General features: G+C 38.2%; 1 long non-coding RNA gene across 1 annotated transcript; it reads right to left on the minus strand.

The window, feature by feature from the left end:
* Positions 1-535: 535 nt before the first annotated feature.
* Positions 536-15,991, minus strand: LOC145424205 (uncharacterized). Its single transcript, XR_013905190.1, has 3 exons — positions 15,524-15,991; positions 15,168-15,406; positions 536-1,579 (listed from the first exon to the last, which is right to left on the minus strand). It is a non-coding gene; the product is annotated as an uncharacterized LOC145424205 (long non-coding RNA).
* Positions 15,992-16,839: the final 848 nt, after the last annotated feature.

Raw genomic sequence — 16,839 nt, forward strand, 5'->3', positions numbered from 1 at the left:
TATTATCTTTACCCACATGATTGGAGCAGAATTGAATGAAATCTGTGTGTCTATAATCTGCAAAAATGTTTGTACTCAAGATTTAAAAATACATTCATGCAGTGTGTGATTTTGTGAAATTTTATGGTGTCATTGTGACATCATGAGGCATTGTACTGGAGAATAAAAGGTGTGTTTTACAGCTCTCCTCATGTCCTTTTACATGATTCTTATATGGTTAGTTGCAAAGCTTTTCTAAGGTTGACTTTAACCATGGGTGCTAACAATAAAGGTCAAGGTCAAATGGTACTCATGTCCTTATGTATATTATTGTGAGTAATATACAGGGTGGGCCATTTATATGGCTATACCGTAATAACATGGGAATGGTTGGTGATACTAAAGTCCCGTTTGTGGCACATTAGTAAATGTGAGGGGGCAAACTCCTCAAGATAGGCGGTGACCATGGTGGCCATTTAGAAGTCGGCCATCTTGGATACAACTTTTGTTTTTTCAATAGGAAGAGGGCCATGTGACACATCAAACTTATTGGTAATGTCACAAGAAAAACAATGGTGTGCTTGGTTTCAACGTAACTTTATTCTTTCATGGGTTATTTACAAGTTTCTGACCACTTATAAAATGTGTTCAATGTGCTGCCCATTGTGTTGGATTGTCAATGCAACCCTCTTCTTCCACTCTTCACACACTAATAGCAACACTGCAGGAGAAATGCCAGCACAGGCATCCAGTTCCATAGTTCCAGGTGCTGCACATCTCGTATCTTCACACCATAGACAATTGCCTTCAGATGACCCCAAAGATAAAAGTCTAAGTGGGTCATATCAGGAGACCTTGGGGGCCATTCAACTGGCCCACGACGACCAATCCACTTTCCAGGAAACTGTTCATCTAGGAATGCTCCGACCTGGCACCCATAATGTGGTGGTGCACCATCTTGCTGGAAAAACTCATGGAACGTGCCAGCTTCAGTGCATAAAGAGGGAAACACATCATCATGTAGCAATTTCAAATATCCAGTGGCCTTGAGGTTTCCATTGATGAAGAATGGACCCACTATCATTGTACCCCATATAGCACACCAAACCATCACTTCTGTTGTTCCAACAGTCTTGGAGGGATCCATTCAATGTGGGTTAGTGTCAGACCAATAGCGGTGGTTTTGTTTGTTAACTTCACCATTTACATAAAAGTTTGCCTCATCACTGTACAAAATCTTCTGCGTGAACTGAGGGTCCTGTTCCAATTTTTGTTTTGCCCATTCTGCAAATTCTGTGCGCCGATCTGGGTCATCCTCGTTGAGATGCTGCAGTAGCTGGAGTTTGTAAGGGTGCCATTTGTGAGTAGCTAATATCCACCGAAGGGATGTTCGACTAATGCCACTCTCCAGTGACATGCGGCGAGTGCTACGCTGTGGGCTCTTGCTGAATGAAGCTAGGACAGCCACTGACGTTTCTTCATTAGTGACAGTTTTCTTGCGTCCGCATTTTGGCAAATCCAACACTGAACCAGTTTCACGAAACTTAGCAAGCAGTTTCGATCCGCTCCTCATGTGTTAACGTCTTCGATGTGTCAATGGCTGTGAACAAAGAGAAACTTGTAAATAACTCATGAAAGAATAAAGTTACGTTGAAACCAAGCACACCATTGTTTTTCTTGTGACATTACCAATAAGTTTGATGTGTCACATAGCCCTCTTCCTATTGAAAAAACAAAAGTTGTATGCAAGATGGCCGACTTCTAAATGGCCACCATGGTCACCACCCATCTTGAGGAGTTTGCCCCCTCACATTTAATAATGTGCCACAAACAGGACTTTAATATCACCAACCATTCCCATTTTATTACGGTGTGTCCATATAAATGGCCCACCCTGTAGTTTTAAAGTTTTTACTTAAAAGACTTTTACATTTGGTGCGACCTTGGCACAATTATCTAAATTATTAAATTGTCTCAAGCTGGTATTAGTCTCTACAATAACACCAAATTTGATCACCTTGGAAACTGTGGATGTTAAAGTGCTAACACTAGAATGCTATCAAATGGACAGATTACTTATATTTTATACAACATAAGGACAAGCGTGCCCTGGTACAGTAAAGTGAATCCAGGACTGAAACAACCATATTATACTGCTAACAGAAGCTGAACTTTTTGCAAGTACCGGCACACACAGCATACAAAGCTTGCCAAAAACCCTGAGTGATGATAATGCTGATCCCAGTCCAGCAGCCAGAGCCTGAACTTCACCAGGTAACAAAGGAAGTGGTGAACAGTCAGGCTTACAGCACTGATGCCTCCACTTCTACCTGTTTATATTTCTATAGTTGAATCTGTGTGGGCAAAGTCTCTTTGGGATGGTTTTTCTTTTTGCTTTTTGTTTTCAACATTGTGTTTATATGTAAAGAAAGAAAGACCACATCTGTGTCCTCGTGAGGATGGGTATGTGTGTTGTGGGGGACTGTAGACTGTAGGTTTGTATTGCTAAGTAACAATTATGTGACAATACTTTTACGGCCATTTATGGAGTAATCTGAAACTAATGTGACAAATACTGTAGCAAAATATTTTCTCTGGTGAATAATTAAGTGTGTGCACCTATGTGTGTATTGTACTATAAAGTTTCTAGTGATATTTATTAAGTTTTTTGTAAATGCCTAATTGCTCATGTCACGAGAATGTAAGTGTTATTATCTCTTATTAGCCATGATACAATACACGTTCCAAAATGAAATTAACGAATCAATGGTTTATTGACTACCTCAGAGACAGGGGCACTATGACACTGTGACGGGCTGAGTGTCTGAGCTCCACAGGGGACTTTTCATGATCACACACAGTACGACATGCAGTGAAATGCTTATTGCTGTGTTATTCCCAACCAGATACAAGAATACAACTAAAATTAAAAATCAAGCATAAAATTAAAGTTAAAAATTAAGATTAAAAAAGGTGTGCAAATCAGCAGTGTGTGGATTGACAGTGAACAGTCAATAACAATTATGAGGTATATTATTGAAGTACATTATTCTTATTAAGTGCATGTACAAGAAGTTCCTCCTCATTTTCTCTGTGTTGGCCTAAAGGGAGCGTGATGATGACATGATAGTAAAAAGGGAATAATCTGGAGGATATCAGCTGCTTCTAAATGGAGCTAAAACCACAGAGGTTGTGAAGAAAAAAGAGAGCAGCTGCATGATTAACACAGGATCTTGGCAGTGGAGGAGTACAGGTATCTGTGCTTTCACATCGACCAACTAGCAGTATACATAAACACATGTCGTTATCTTACTCCTACAATATTTTTCTCACACTATTTAATGGCAAATAAACATAAATTTTAGCATTAGTAATGATAGTTAACTATTTAAAATAGCTTAATTTGCTGTTAATTTGACTTTTCAGTTTTGCAGTTTAAGTCATTATTTAAATCTGTAAAATTAAAATCAAAGCTTTCAGGCACTGGCTTACTTGGTGACATTTAAATCTAACAGAAATACTCAGACACAATAAAAGAAAACCACAGGCTTGTGTTAACAGTGTCATTGTAAACCTCCATGCAAGTCATCCATTTTAGACAAATCTAGTAGACTCCTATAATCCTTTTGTGACTCTCACTTGGCCAGCCCCATGGGTCCCATTTAAAAAGCCTTTTCAGGATTGTCCCTCTAATCCTCCTATCCTGTCCTATTATGGCTGCTTGTTTGGCGGGGATTGTTGGATTTGTTAAAGGTTGTTTGTGTGTATCTAAGTATGTGTGTGCATTTTCTCTTCCTGCCCAACACTTAAATGCTCATAACTTGATTTTGACGAGCATAGTATTCAGTTCTGAGAACCAGTCAAAGCTGTTCAACAGTGATTTCAAAGATACCAATACTATCTTAATGTAATATGCGTTATTGCATATTATGTATGCAAAATTTATAAAAACTATTATAGTTTACATGTTGTGTTCAATCAGAGTCAAGATTAAGTTATTTAACCCCAATACAAGGATTAGCCCAACCTAAGCACCCTATTTTGTAAAACATTCACCCAAAATTCCAAACTATTTCTTGTGGTCTTGAATGTAAATCGAATTTTGTTGCAATTTAGACAGCATTTACAGCATTGCCCTGGATTTCCCATACAGTTGCAGTTTTAACTCAGCTGACCTTAACTGAGGCAAATTCCTTAGATGCTCTTTAGATGTTGTTCTGGGTTCTTTTGTGACCTCCCGGATGAGTTGTCAGTGCACTCTTGGAGTAATTTTGGTAGGCTGACAACTATACTGTTCTGTTTTCTCTATTTGTGGATAATGGCTCTCAATGTGGTGTGCTGCAGTCCAAAAGATTTAGAAGCGGCTTTGTATTCCATACAGTGAAAACTATGCCAAAAGAAATGACAGAAATCAGGATAGGAGGCAAATATTTTTTTCACAACACTGTAGCTTACAACAAAATAGAACACAGTTATCAAAACCCAGGACTGGATCACCACCCTCATGTCTTTCATTGTCAGGGGAACTTCAGCTTGGCAAGACTTCTGTTTATCGCTTCTTTTTTTGTTCACTTTTGCAACTTCTCTCTCATTTTCTTAATCATTTAAAGGTGTTTTCCCAGGACTGTGTCAGTGGCCCTTCACTAATCTCTTGACCCTCCTTGGGAATATTGATTTTCCCTGGCTCAGAGTCTTAACTTGGAAATTCTCCCTGCCTGAATTACTCATATTTTGTACACACACTTGTTCTTCTCTGTGTTCCCCATATCACTGTTGACTACCATTGAATGTGTTGTGAGGCCACTCTATTGTGTGCAATCTAATGAAGCATGTCCAGTTAATTACAGTTAATACATCACTGCATCTCATCCCTCTTTAATCTATAAGAGTCTGTAATAGCTACTGGTACAATAAAAATGGCAAAATGTTCTGTGTTAAATGTCATTTTTCAACAACTAAAGAAATACATTTTAAAAACCTACTTTTCCACCAGTACGTGACTCATTTTACTGATGAATTTTTATCACGCTTCTCTACAATGACAAATCAAATGTAAAATTGTTTGTATGCTGTTAAAGACATGGGTCAGTAATTCTAATTTTCTCTAGTCAGACCGTGAAATAGTGTGAAACCCATACAGTATTTCATCCCTGTTGTGCTCATGTACAGTCTACTCTACTCTTTCGTCACGGTCAGCAAAGGTCCTGCAATCATCTCAAAATATACATAAATCTTCACAATGTGGCTAAAAATGAAGAGCGTCCCCCTCCAGTTGCATCCCCTAGCTACTCAGCAGCATTGTTAAAACCATTTTCTCATTAATCTCAGTATATTGGCTTGTTATCTTAATGACTGCTTAATTAGTCTGAGCTGCAGTACTAGACTGTGCTAAGAATGCTCCTATAGACTGAGGCAGAATTGAAATATACATGAATAATGCTGACTGAAAAGTCTATCCACCTTCCTTTCAGTTCCTCAAAAACCTTGAGAGTTTTCTGCAACTTTCAGTGAAATATTTCTAGCAGGAACTGTGGGGCAACAGTGTGGCTATATCACCTCACAAAAGAATAAAGCCAGTTAAATGGCATTATATCTGCAGGCAATGAGGCACGACGTCATTTGAATCCCCCTTAAAAACTGGCAGATGCGGCTTAATTGGAGCTTTAGCTGCAAAAAATAAAAAATAAATTTAAAAAAGTTAATGAAACTACCCTGTTTCTTTTGTAGCTTAGAGTCCTATTTGTTGCTGACAACAGCTATCACAGTGGCAAGCAAATAGGAAAATACCCTGAAGAGAGGAAAAAAGTAAAATTCACTGCATTTTTATGGCGCTTTGAGTAATTTTGTTTCACAGGGTTCACAGCAAGCTCAGATAACTCGAACCTCTTTGTTCAGTTACCTAACAACTGAAGAAAGATGAGCTGATAGCTGCTCACTTTGGTTGAAATAACTCAGCAACTCCTTACTGATTTTCTGTAAAATGCTTTGAAACTCAAAGCACTGTATGGTTAGATATTAATACTTCCTTTTCCTGTGATCTCTATAGAAACTGGACGGTGAAATATCTCTAAACATACAGTGAAATACCTCCATGTATTGATTAATTGTTATGTATAATTGTTAGAGTTTACATAACAGCTTACGTAGCACTTTTTATTGTTGTGGATTCACTATTTTAAAAAATCACTAATTAAGTGTCATATCCTGTATAAGATGATCTTCAGAAATTGTGTTATGCTTTCAAACTTTTAAGTTTTTTATTTTTTTATTTTTTTATTTACTTTTTACAAAGAAATGCCTGGAACACTTTGCATAAGTGTTGCATGGGTGAAGTGTACAAGAATGAAGACTGCTGCAGATAAAGTTGAGGCCAAAATTAATAGCCCTCCTTATGAAATTAGACAACACTCTTGATTTCAATATGAAAATGTCCATTAACAACAAGTGTTTGGAAACAGATACACTTTAAAAAACAAAGTAACAATGTCCACTACGTTTAATTAGGATATTTATTGATGCACCAAGTTGAAACAAGAAAGGGCAAAAATGATCCATCCAAAATTATTAGCCCCATGGCCATTAATAGTCAATACCGCACCCTTTCTGAGCCACAACTGACAACAATTGCTTAGGATAGGTCTTTACTAGGCTGACACAGGTCTCCTGAGGGATTTTGGCCCATTCCTCCATTGGAAATTGTTCTAGCTGGTCCTAATTACACAGTTTTTGAGGATGGACATTCACTTTGATCACTCGCCACAGATTCTCAATACTATTGAGGTCTGCACTTTGTGTGTGCCACTCCAGGATCTTGGTTTTAGTATCCTTGAGGAACTGTTGGACTAGTTTCGATGTATGCTCTGGGTCATTGTCTTGTTGGAAGACTCAGCAACAACCTAAGTCTAGACTACAAGCAGATTTCTGCATCTTCTTACTCAAAATGTCAACATAATTTTCTTTTTTCATGATGCCATGCACCTGGACAGGGCTCCCTGTGCCCAAGGCTGCAAAACAGCCCCACAGCATGATGCTCCCACCACCATGTTTAACTGTGGGAACAGTGTTACTAGGGTTGAGGGCCTCTCCCTTTCTTTACCAAACATAACCAATATCTATGTGCCCAAACAGTTCCAGTTTAGTCTCATCAGACCAAAGTACAGACTTTCAAAAATCATCTTTACATTTCAAAAGTTCATGGGGAAACCCCAGTCGGGCTACGATGTGCCACTCTTTGAGTAAGGGGCTTCTTCTGGGACGATGCCTCTGAAGCCCACCACAGTTAAGAGCGCTCACAACTGTGTTTCTTGAAACATCAACTCCAGAAGAGGCCAGGTCAGCAACAATCATCTTGGCAGATGTCCGTGGTTCCTTGATGACATCTCTTGACCATTTTCCTCTCCAGAGTTCTTGAATTCTTGAACTTACGACCACTGCCAGGTTTGTTTCTTATACAATTTGTCTTCTTGTACTTGCCAATGATGCAATGTACAGCAGTTCTAGACACTGTGAATTGCTTGGAAATGGCAGCATACCCTTGCCCCTTATCATGAGGCTCTACTATCTTCTTTCTGAGCTCCAGACTGACTTCCTTTGTCTTTGGCATGGTAAGTAACAGTAGTCCCTCTCATGTGTTCAAGTGCCCTGTTCCTTGGAGTCTTTAATGCTAAATGAATGTTGTTAGGAAGCCAATTGACTGCACAGGTGTGGTTCAAAGCTGATTGGTTAATCACTGTAGGTGTGTTTTAAAAGCAAACATTCACATGGGGCTAATATTTTTGAACACACCATTTTTTACTATATTTGAAATAAAGCAAACCTAAAAGTGTATTTTATATAACAAAATGTACCAAAAGCTACTAAATAGCACTGATGAATGTTTGATTATATCAAGTTTAATCAATCCTGCAAAAATTATGAAGAAGTGTAGGAAAATGTTCCATAATTCATGGATGGCTAATAATTTTGGCTTCAACTGTAATAACTCTCGGCTAGGCTTCACTGTGCTAATCAACAACACTGAACTGAGCCTCTTTAACCCTTGTATGGTGTTCGGGCCTGTGAGACCCGTTTTCAGTTTTTTTCAAAAGAAAAATTAAACAATTAATTATTTTTTCAACCTGAAATTCATTGGCTTTGGCTTATTTTCTGCGAAGAACATAAATCCGAACTAATTTTCAATGACCTCATACTGTACCTCCCCCCACACATTTACATTACATACAAGGTGTTCGGGTCCACTGGACCCAGGTCTAATAAAAGTGTTGAAAGTGCAGGTCCTGTGTTCCCACACTCTGTCTTCCTCCTTTCTGGTGCTGCTGATAGTGTTTTCTTCCCCTCCTGCTCCCGCACAAAGTTGCAACATTGTTGAAAATTCAACTATCAACACCGTCTGCTCTTACATTCCCACACATTTTACCCTCTTTCTTGAGGGATCCAAATTTTATGTTCTCATACCCTGTCCCACCTGCAAATTAGGGGCATAATACTATAAATAAGACTTTGCCAGTGTGGTTCTTTATCACAACTGATCAAGATGGCAAAAGATTATCTGCTGCGAGGGCCATCCAATTGATTTTGGAAGAGAGAGGGGCTTCGGATGATGATGTTGACAAAGAGGTTTCAGAATATTTCACATTTCTGAAAATTCAGAGTCTGACAGTGACTTTGAAGAAGAGGATGAGGTCGAGCACCATTTAGTAACAAAACGAAGACGAGTACCCCATCTGCAGCCAGCTCCAGGACCAGAACAAGCCCACCAGACAGCAAGTGAAGAAATATGGACGTCAATAACTGGTGACATTGAATGGTCTTCTTGCTCAAGAAATGAGCCACCCTGCAGAGCTGCTACTGTGATAAGCCAGGGCCAACACGGCTGACAGTTACTCATGTGCGCGACATCAAGTCTTCATTTGAGCTTTTCATCCCAGATTCCATCCAGAAAATTATTCTGGATTGCAGTAATCTTTGTATTGTATTGTATTGTATCTTTATTTGTTTCAGACATATAAAACAAAAAACAATATATACACACTACATATATTTTCATTTACAGATACGAATATATATGTAGATATACACACACACACACGTATGTGTTCAGATAAACAAAAAATATATAATGAAATAAAACAAAATCGTCTGACATAATGTAACAATGTTTGGTCTGAAAAGGAGTAGGAAGAAGTATGAACATACTTATTAATTCCTACCCCTGCTCAACATCTTATTGATCCCACATAATTCACCTAATTCCCATCATCACATACTCCACACGATACACGAGGAGAACCTATATAAACTTGGCTACCGTGATTGATATAATTTGGATATAATTTGATATTTTTATACATACAATGGGTGATCATCTTTATCGGTATCATATTCTTCCAAAATCAGTTTTCGAAGTATTTTCATGAACTTACTAATTCCTGAGCATTGCTGTAGATCTATAGTAAAACTATTCCACAGTTTTACCCCATAAATAGTGACACAAAAGGTTTTAACCTTTGACCGTGCTTTAAGAATCCTTAGATTCAATTTCCCCCTCAATTCATAGTCTCCTTCTCTGTCATAGAACATCCTCTGTATATTTCCTGGTAACATATTGTATCTGGCCTTGTACATAATTTTTGCAGTTTTATATTTTATAAGATCCATAAACTTCAGTATTTTTAATTTCAAAAACATGGTGTTAGTATGGTCTCTATATCCAGCTTTACTAATTATCCTGATTGCTTTTTTTTTTATTTTACATATTGGTTGAAGTGCAGTTTTATATGTGTTTCCCCAAATTTCCACACAGTATTCCAAATATGGCAATATAAGTGAACAATAAAGTACCCGGAGTGATTTGGAAGGCAAAAAATATTTAACTTTACTTAGTACGGAGATGCTTCTTGACAGTTTGGCTTGTATATGCTTTATGTGAGGTTTCCAGCAGATTTTGTTATCTATTATCACACCCAGAAATTTTGTATCCGAAACTTGCTCTATTTCAACATTGTTTACTAATAATTTTGCTCCTGCATCTTTTTTACAATTTCCGAATAACATAAATGTAGTTTTTTTTCCAAATTTAATGATAGCTTATTTCTATCAAACCATGTTTTCAGTTTAATCATTTCTTTTGTGACAATTTCCAAAAGCTGCTGTAAATTCTCTCCAGCACAAAAAATATTTGTATCATCTGCAAATAGAATAAACTGTAGTATATCTGATGTTCTGCATATATCATTGATATAGAGGATAAACAGCTTTGGTCCCAATACTGACCCCTGCGGAACTCCACAAACAATGTCCATACACTCTGATTGATATTCCCCAATTTTCACAAATTGCTGCCTGTCTCTCAAATAACTCTTTACCCATTCTAACACCACTCCTCTAATGCCGTAGTACTCCAGTTTATCAAGTAATATGTCATGATTAATTGTGTCAAAAGCTTTTTTTAGGTCAATGAATACACTAACTATACATTGTCTTTTATCTATATTGTTGGTGATATTTTCGATCAGTTCCATTAATGCCAATGATGTTGATCTATTTGATCTGAAACCATACTGACTATCCATTATTATTTTGTGTTTATCTATAAATTTGTCAAGTCTATTACTAAAGACTTTTTCCAGTATTTTTGAAAATTGAGAAAGTAGAGCGACAGGCCTATAATTTGTGAATTGGTGTCTGTCACCATTTTTAAACAGTGGTGTTACTTTAGCTGTTTTCATTTGTTTTGGGAATGTACCAGTTTGTAAGGACAAATTGCAAATGTGTGTTAAGGGTTTGGAAATGCCCTCTATCACTCTCTTAACGATTTCCATATCAATGTCGTCAGAGTCTGTAGAGTTTTTTGTTTGTGATTTCCCAACAATATCAATGATTTCCATTTCTTCCACCACCGTTAAGAACATTGAATGAGGATTGCGGTCAATGAGTATAGTTTCTTTCTCTACAGAATCTGTTATATCAGGAATTGTTTCAGCCAAGTCTGGCCCAACACTTACAAAGAATTTATTGAACTCATTTACCACATCTCTCATATTAGTAATATTTCTATCATTATTTGTGAAATACGAAGGATAGTCTGCCTGCCCCGAGCCCTTTTTGATGATGGTATTTAATGTTTTCCAGATCCCTTTAATATTATTTTTATTCATAATCAGTAATTTTTCATAGTATTCCTTTTTACATGATCTTAAAATACTCGTTAATTTATTTTTATATTTCTTGTATTTATTTTCAGCTTCTGTACTTCTGTTCATTATAAATTCTCTGTATAAGGTATTTTTCTTCTTACATGCATTTTGCAATCCTTTTGTAATCCATGGGCACTCTGCATATTTTTGTTTTTTACTATATTTCTTTACTGGGCAATGACTATTATATAACAGTTTAAATTTTCCTAAAAAAATCTCATAAGCTTTATCAATATTTTTTTCCTTATACAGCATCTCCCATTCTTGCTTGAGTAAATCACTTTTGAATGCGTTTATTGACTCTTCTGTTCTCACTCGTTTGTATTTTATTGTGTTTTGCTGTTTAACCTTCCTGTAATTGCTGTTATACACTATAAAAACAGGTAGATGATCACTGATGTCATTAATTAGGAGACCACTTATGGTTCTATTTTCTATTTCATTAGTAAATATATTGTCTATTAGGGTTGCCGACTGTGCTGTAATCCTGCTGGGCTTAGTGATCACTGGAAAAAGTCCCAAGCTATACATTGTATTAATAAATTCCTCTGTCGCTCTCTGCTTGTTTGGATTTAGTAGATCTATGTTAAAATCCCCACAAATGAACATGACTTTTTGATTTGTCCTAATGAATGTTTTATCTACCCACTCCTTAAAAATTTCAATATTAGAACCTGGTGTTCTTTATATACAGCTTACAATGACATTTTTCTCTTTTCCCATACTAATTTCTATTGTTACACACTCTAATATATTATCTACCGCCATCGTCATTTTTTCTACCATCTTGTATTTTAAATTTTTATCCACAAACAAGGCCACACCACCGCCATTCTTATTCTTTCTATTTGTAAGATTTAATTCATATCCTCAAGTCCTCTCCTTTCTGTTTATTAATCCATGTTTCAGATACTGCAATCACACTGAATGGATGTGTAAATTTGCTTAAATATTCCCTTATTTTGTGAAAATTTGCATATAAACTTCTACTATTAAAGTGGATTATAGATATTTTGCCGTCGACCTTGACAGTTTTGTTGAATTGTTCTTCAGTATGATAGTAGCAGGTATTTTTGATGTTAAAAAAGTTCAGTTCTGGATCAATGTCCTGCTCTGTGAAGTGTGTTTTGTATTCCGTGTTTACTGGTGAATTTATCTCCTGATTAGCAATCCTTTGTGGTAGCAATGTATAATTCCCAGATAATGAATTAATTGATTGTTTCATCCTTGAATACGTTACGCTTTAGCTTCCGTTGTTGTCTTCTATTACCTTCTTTGATGACTGTAGATTGTTTGTCCCGCTCCTTGCCTTTGTAGTCAAGTGACCTGTTAATATTTTTCCAGATCCTGGATGCATTTGATGACCAGCACCTTGGCTTCCTCCGGTGTACCGTTGAGCTTTATAAATATTTTACAGTTTGCAGTCCAGGTGTTCTGAATTTTACCCAGTTTCTTTAGGTATCGTGCTTTCTTCGCTATGTCAGCATTGGATTTGGTTAGATGGTCATTCATGTAGACGTTCGATCCTTTTAGTTTCCTCCCCTGCTTCAGCAGTGCATTCTTGTGTTTCCTGTTTACAAATCTTATGATGATAGCTGGTTTATCACTAGCATTTCTCCTGGGCAAGGGGTGGCATGCCTCGATGTTATTACAGTCCAGGTCGATCCCTTTCGACTGCAAGAAACCAGCTACTTGTTGCTCCGCAGAGCTCCCATCCAGATCTCCTTGCTCCTCTTTACTGCCAGCAGTCACAGCCCGAGCATATGACCGGGGTTTTATGTACAGCCCTGTGATGATCACGTCGTTCATTCTGGTATATTGCTCCAGGTCCGCGACCCTGCTCTCCAGATAGACGATCCGTTTCTCCTTCTCTGCATTCTGGTTACGTAGCGACCTTATTTCCTCGACTAAGTCTAGGATATATCTAGAAGGAAGGTGTGTTTTTGGAGAGAGGTGGAAGGAGATGGACCAAATTGATCTAAGAACCCCAAAGGCCTACTTTGGGGTTCTTATCCTTGCAGGAGTTTTCAGGTCCAAAGGGGAATCCACAGAATCCCTGTGGGATGCAGAAACCGGCAAGAACCTTTCCGTGCATCAATGTCTCTGGAAAACTTCCACAAAATTTCCAGGATTATCCATTTTGATAATCGAGACAACGGACCAGCTCGACGGCAGTGAGACAAGCTAGCTGCCATCAGGACAGTGTGGGATAAGTGTGTGCACCACCTCCCCCTGTTTTACAACCCTGGGCCCAATGTCACCATTGATGAGCAGCTGATCCCATTTAGTTGTGAAACATGTTGCTTCACATGTAAATGTGTTGTGTCTTTCCACTCACTCCACTTGATTATAACTGATTTTTTTTATAACATTTTATAAAAACAAAAAACGAGAAGCACATTAATTCATAAATGTGATCTAACAAAGGTAAAGGAAAAAAATTAACCATGTTTGCTGTTCATATGGCTTGTAATTGGGATGAAGTAAATATCTGTTGAGTAATTTAACATAAAATTGTTTGATTATGTTAATTTGGAAAGCCAAAACTCTAGCGGGTCCACCAGACCCATGAACACTGGCTGAGTAACAAAAATATGAACACCACAAAAGGGTTAAAGAAATTTCAAAAATAATAATTCTCTGACAAATACAATGGCTAGCATTTCTCCTGGGCAAGGGGTGGCATGCCTCGATGTTATTACAGTCCAGGTCGATCCCTTTCGACTGCAAGAAACCAGCTACTTGTTGCTCCGCAGAGCTCCCATCCAGATCTCCTTGCTCCTCTTTACTGCCAGCAGTCACAGCCCGAGCATATGACCGGGGTTTTATGTACAGCCCTGTGATGATCACGTCGTTCATTCTGGTATATTGCTCCAGGTCCGCGACCCTGCTCTCCAGATAGACGATCCGTTTCTCCTTCTCTGCATTCTGGTTACGTAGCGACCTTATTTCCTCGACTAAGTCTAGGATATATCTAGAAGGAAGGTGTGTTTTTGGAGAGAGGTGGAAGGAGATGGACCAAATTGATCTAAGAACCCCAAAGGCCTACTTTGGGGTTCTTATCCTTGCAGGAGTTTTCAGGTCCAAAGGGGAATCCACAGAATCCCTGTGGGATGCAGAAACCGGCAAGAACCTTTCCGTGCATCAATGTCTCTGGAAAACTTCCACAAAATTTCCAGGATTATCCATTTTGATAATCGAGACAACGGACCAGCTCGACGGCAGTGAGACAAGCTAGCTGCCATCAGGACAGTGTGGGATAAGTGTGTGCACCACCTCCCCCTGTTTTACAACCCTGGGCCCAATGTCACCATTGATGAGCAGCTGATCCCATTTAGTTGTGAAACATGTTGCTTCACATGTAAATGTGTTGTGTCTTTCCACTCACTCCACTTGATTATAACTGATTTTTTTTATAACATTTTATAAAAACAAAAAACGAGAAGCACATTAATTCATAAATGTGATCTAACAAAGGTAAAGGAAAAAAATTAACCATGTTTGCTGTTCATATGGCTTGTAATTGGGATGAAGTAAATATCTGTTGAGTAATTTAACATAAAATTGTTTGATTATGTTAATTTGGAAAGCCAAAACTCTAGCGGGTCCACCAGACCCATGAACACTGGCTGAGTAACAAAAATATGAACACCACAAAAGGGTTAAAGAAATTTCAAACATAATAATTCTCTGACAAATACAATGGCTTGTTGTGTCTTACAGGGATTCTAAGATGTTTTTGCTAGTATTACTACTCTGTTACTGAGTGTTTATAAAATTTATAGATGAAGCTTGCTATCCAAGCAAGGTTAGCAAGCTTGCAAAACCAAGCTCCTCCTACTCAAGAGGGTGGAGTGATAACTTAGTAATAGAACTGTCAACACTGGCAAACATAAGACTAGCAATGACGCTTTAAAATGTGTGTTTAAAATAATACATGTAATTCAAATAATGGGCAGCATGGTGCCATAGTGATTGCCACTTTTGCCTCACCGTAAGAAGGTCCTGAGTTTAAGTCCACCACTTGGCTGGGACCTTTCTGTGTAGAGTTTGTATGTTCTCCCGTGTTTGTGTGGGTTCTCTCCGGGTACTCTGGCTTCCTCCATTAGGTTAATTGGTAATAGGTGTGAATAGTTGTCTGTCTCTATGTGTCAGCCCTGCAACAGACTGGTGACCTGTCCAGGGTGTGTCTGCCTCTTGCCCTAAGACACCTGGGATAGTCTCCAGAGACCCTGAGAAGGATAAGCAGAAGAGAATGGATGGATGGTCAATAAACCAGAACGTTTAAACTTTTTTTCTTATTTGCAGTAGTCTCTGAATTGAAGATCTTTCTTGATAGTATGCATTACTTAAGTAGCTCCTTCCCAAAAAGCTCTCCAGAGAGTGATCCGTACAGCAGAACGCTGGTGCAGGATTGCTCTCCCCCCGCTTCAGGACACCTACACCAGGAGATGCCGGACTAGAGCAGCACAGATACTGAAGGACCCGTCCCATCCTGGCAACAAACTGTTCCAACTTCTGCAATCTGGTAGAAGGTTCCGCATCTTCCGGGCAAGGACAGAGAGACTCAAGAGGAGCTTCTATCCCCAAACCATCCGTGCCCTAAACACACACACCCGCCCTCTCACATCATCTATAATTGACTGAGACAGGACTCTTCCAGACACTAAACCAAGGCACAATGTACATTTCAATTCCTTTAATTTTAAATATGTTTATATTGTCTATCCTGTAAAATAGTCAGATGTCTATTCATATTAATGTACAGAATTCACCTGCTTGCTGCTACTACTGCACATTCACCCAATGTATATACTATATATATATATATATATACATATATATATATATATATATATACATATATATATATATATATATATATATATATATATATATATATATATATATATATATATATACATACATATATATATATACATATATATATATATATATATATATATATATATATATATATATATATACACATATATATATATATATATATAATTCCTCTACACCCCCCCCCCCCCCCCCCCCAAATTTTTTGCACATGTCGAAGAGCGTGTCAGGCTACATTTCACTGTGTGTTATACTTGTATAACTATGCATGTGACAAATAAAGAACCTTGAACCTTGAACCCTTTTCTAGAAGTCTAATTTTTTGTATTTCATTTCCATGTCTTCCTTATTTCCTTCACATCTCGGTCACCCACTCCGGTTTTTTGCCTTTCCACATTTCCATTTCTTACCCTCTGTGACCTCCACACCTAGCCTTAGCAACACCAGCCCCTCCTCCCCTGATCTCTGAGCATCTCACTTCTGACTTCCCCAATCCACCCACCCCGCTTTTTCCCACCTCGCCTTGTCATTTTCTTTTCCTCTGCACCACTCTTTCTGTTCCCATTGCTCCTCCCTCCCTCCCTCCCTCCCTCCCTCCCTCTCTGTCTCACCCTCATTCGCCCCTTCTTCATTTAGAGACTTGGTGTGGCTCTGATTTCTTTAAATAGCTCACATTGCCTCCAGCAGGTTGAAGCTGCAGTCTGGTTCTGCTAATAAATGACAGCGAACAAATGTGAAAGTTGAATCAATCGCATTGAGACACACAGATAGGCAGACAAAAACTCACATCCAGTAATTGCATGGACACACAAGCCACATC

Source organism: Astatotilapia calliptera, chromosome 23 (assembly GCF_964374335.1).
Source record: "Astatotilapia calliptera chromosome 23, fAstCal68.1, whole genome shotgun sequence".
NCBI lineage: Eukaryota > Metazoa > Chordata > Actinopteri > Cichliformes > Cichlidae > Astatotilapia > Astatotilapia calliptera.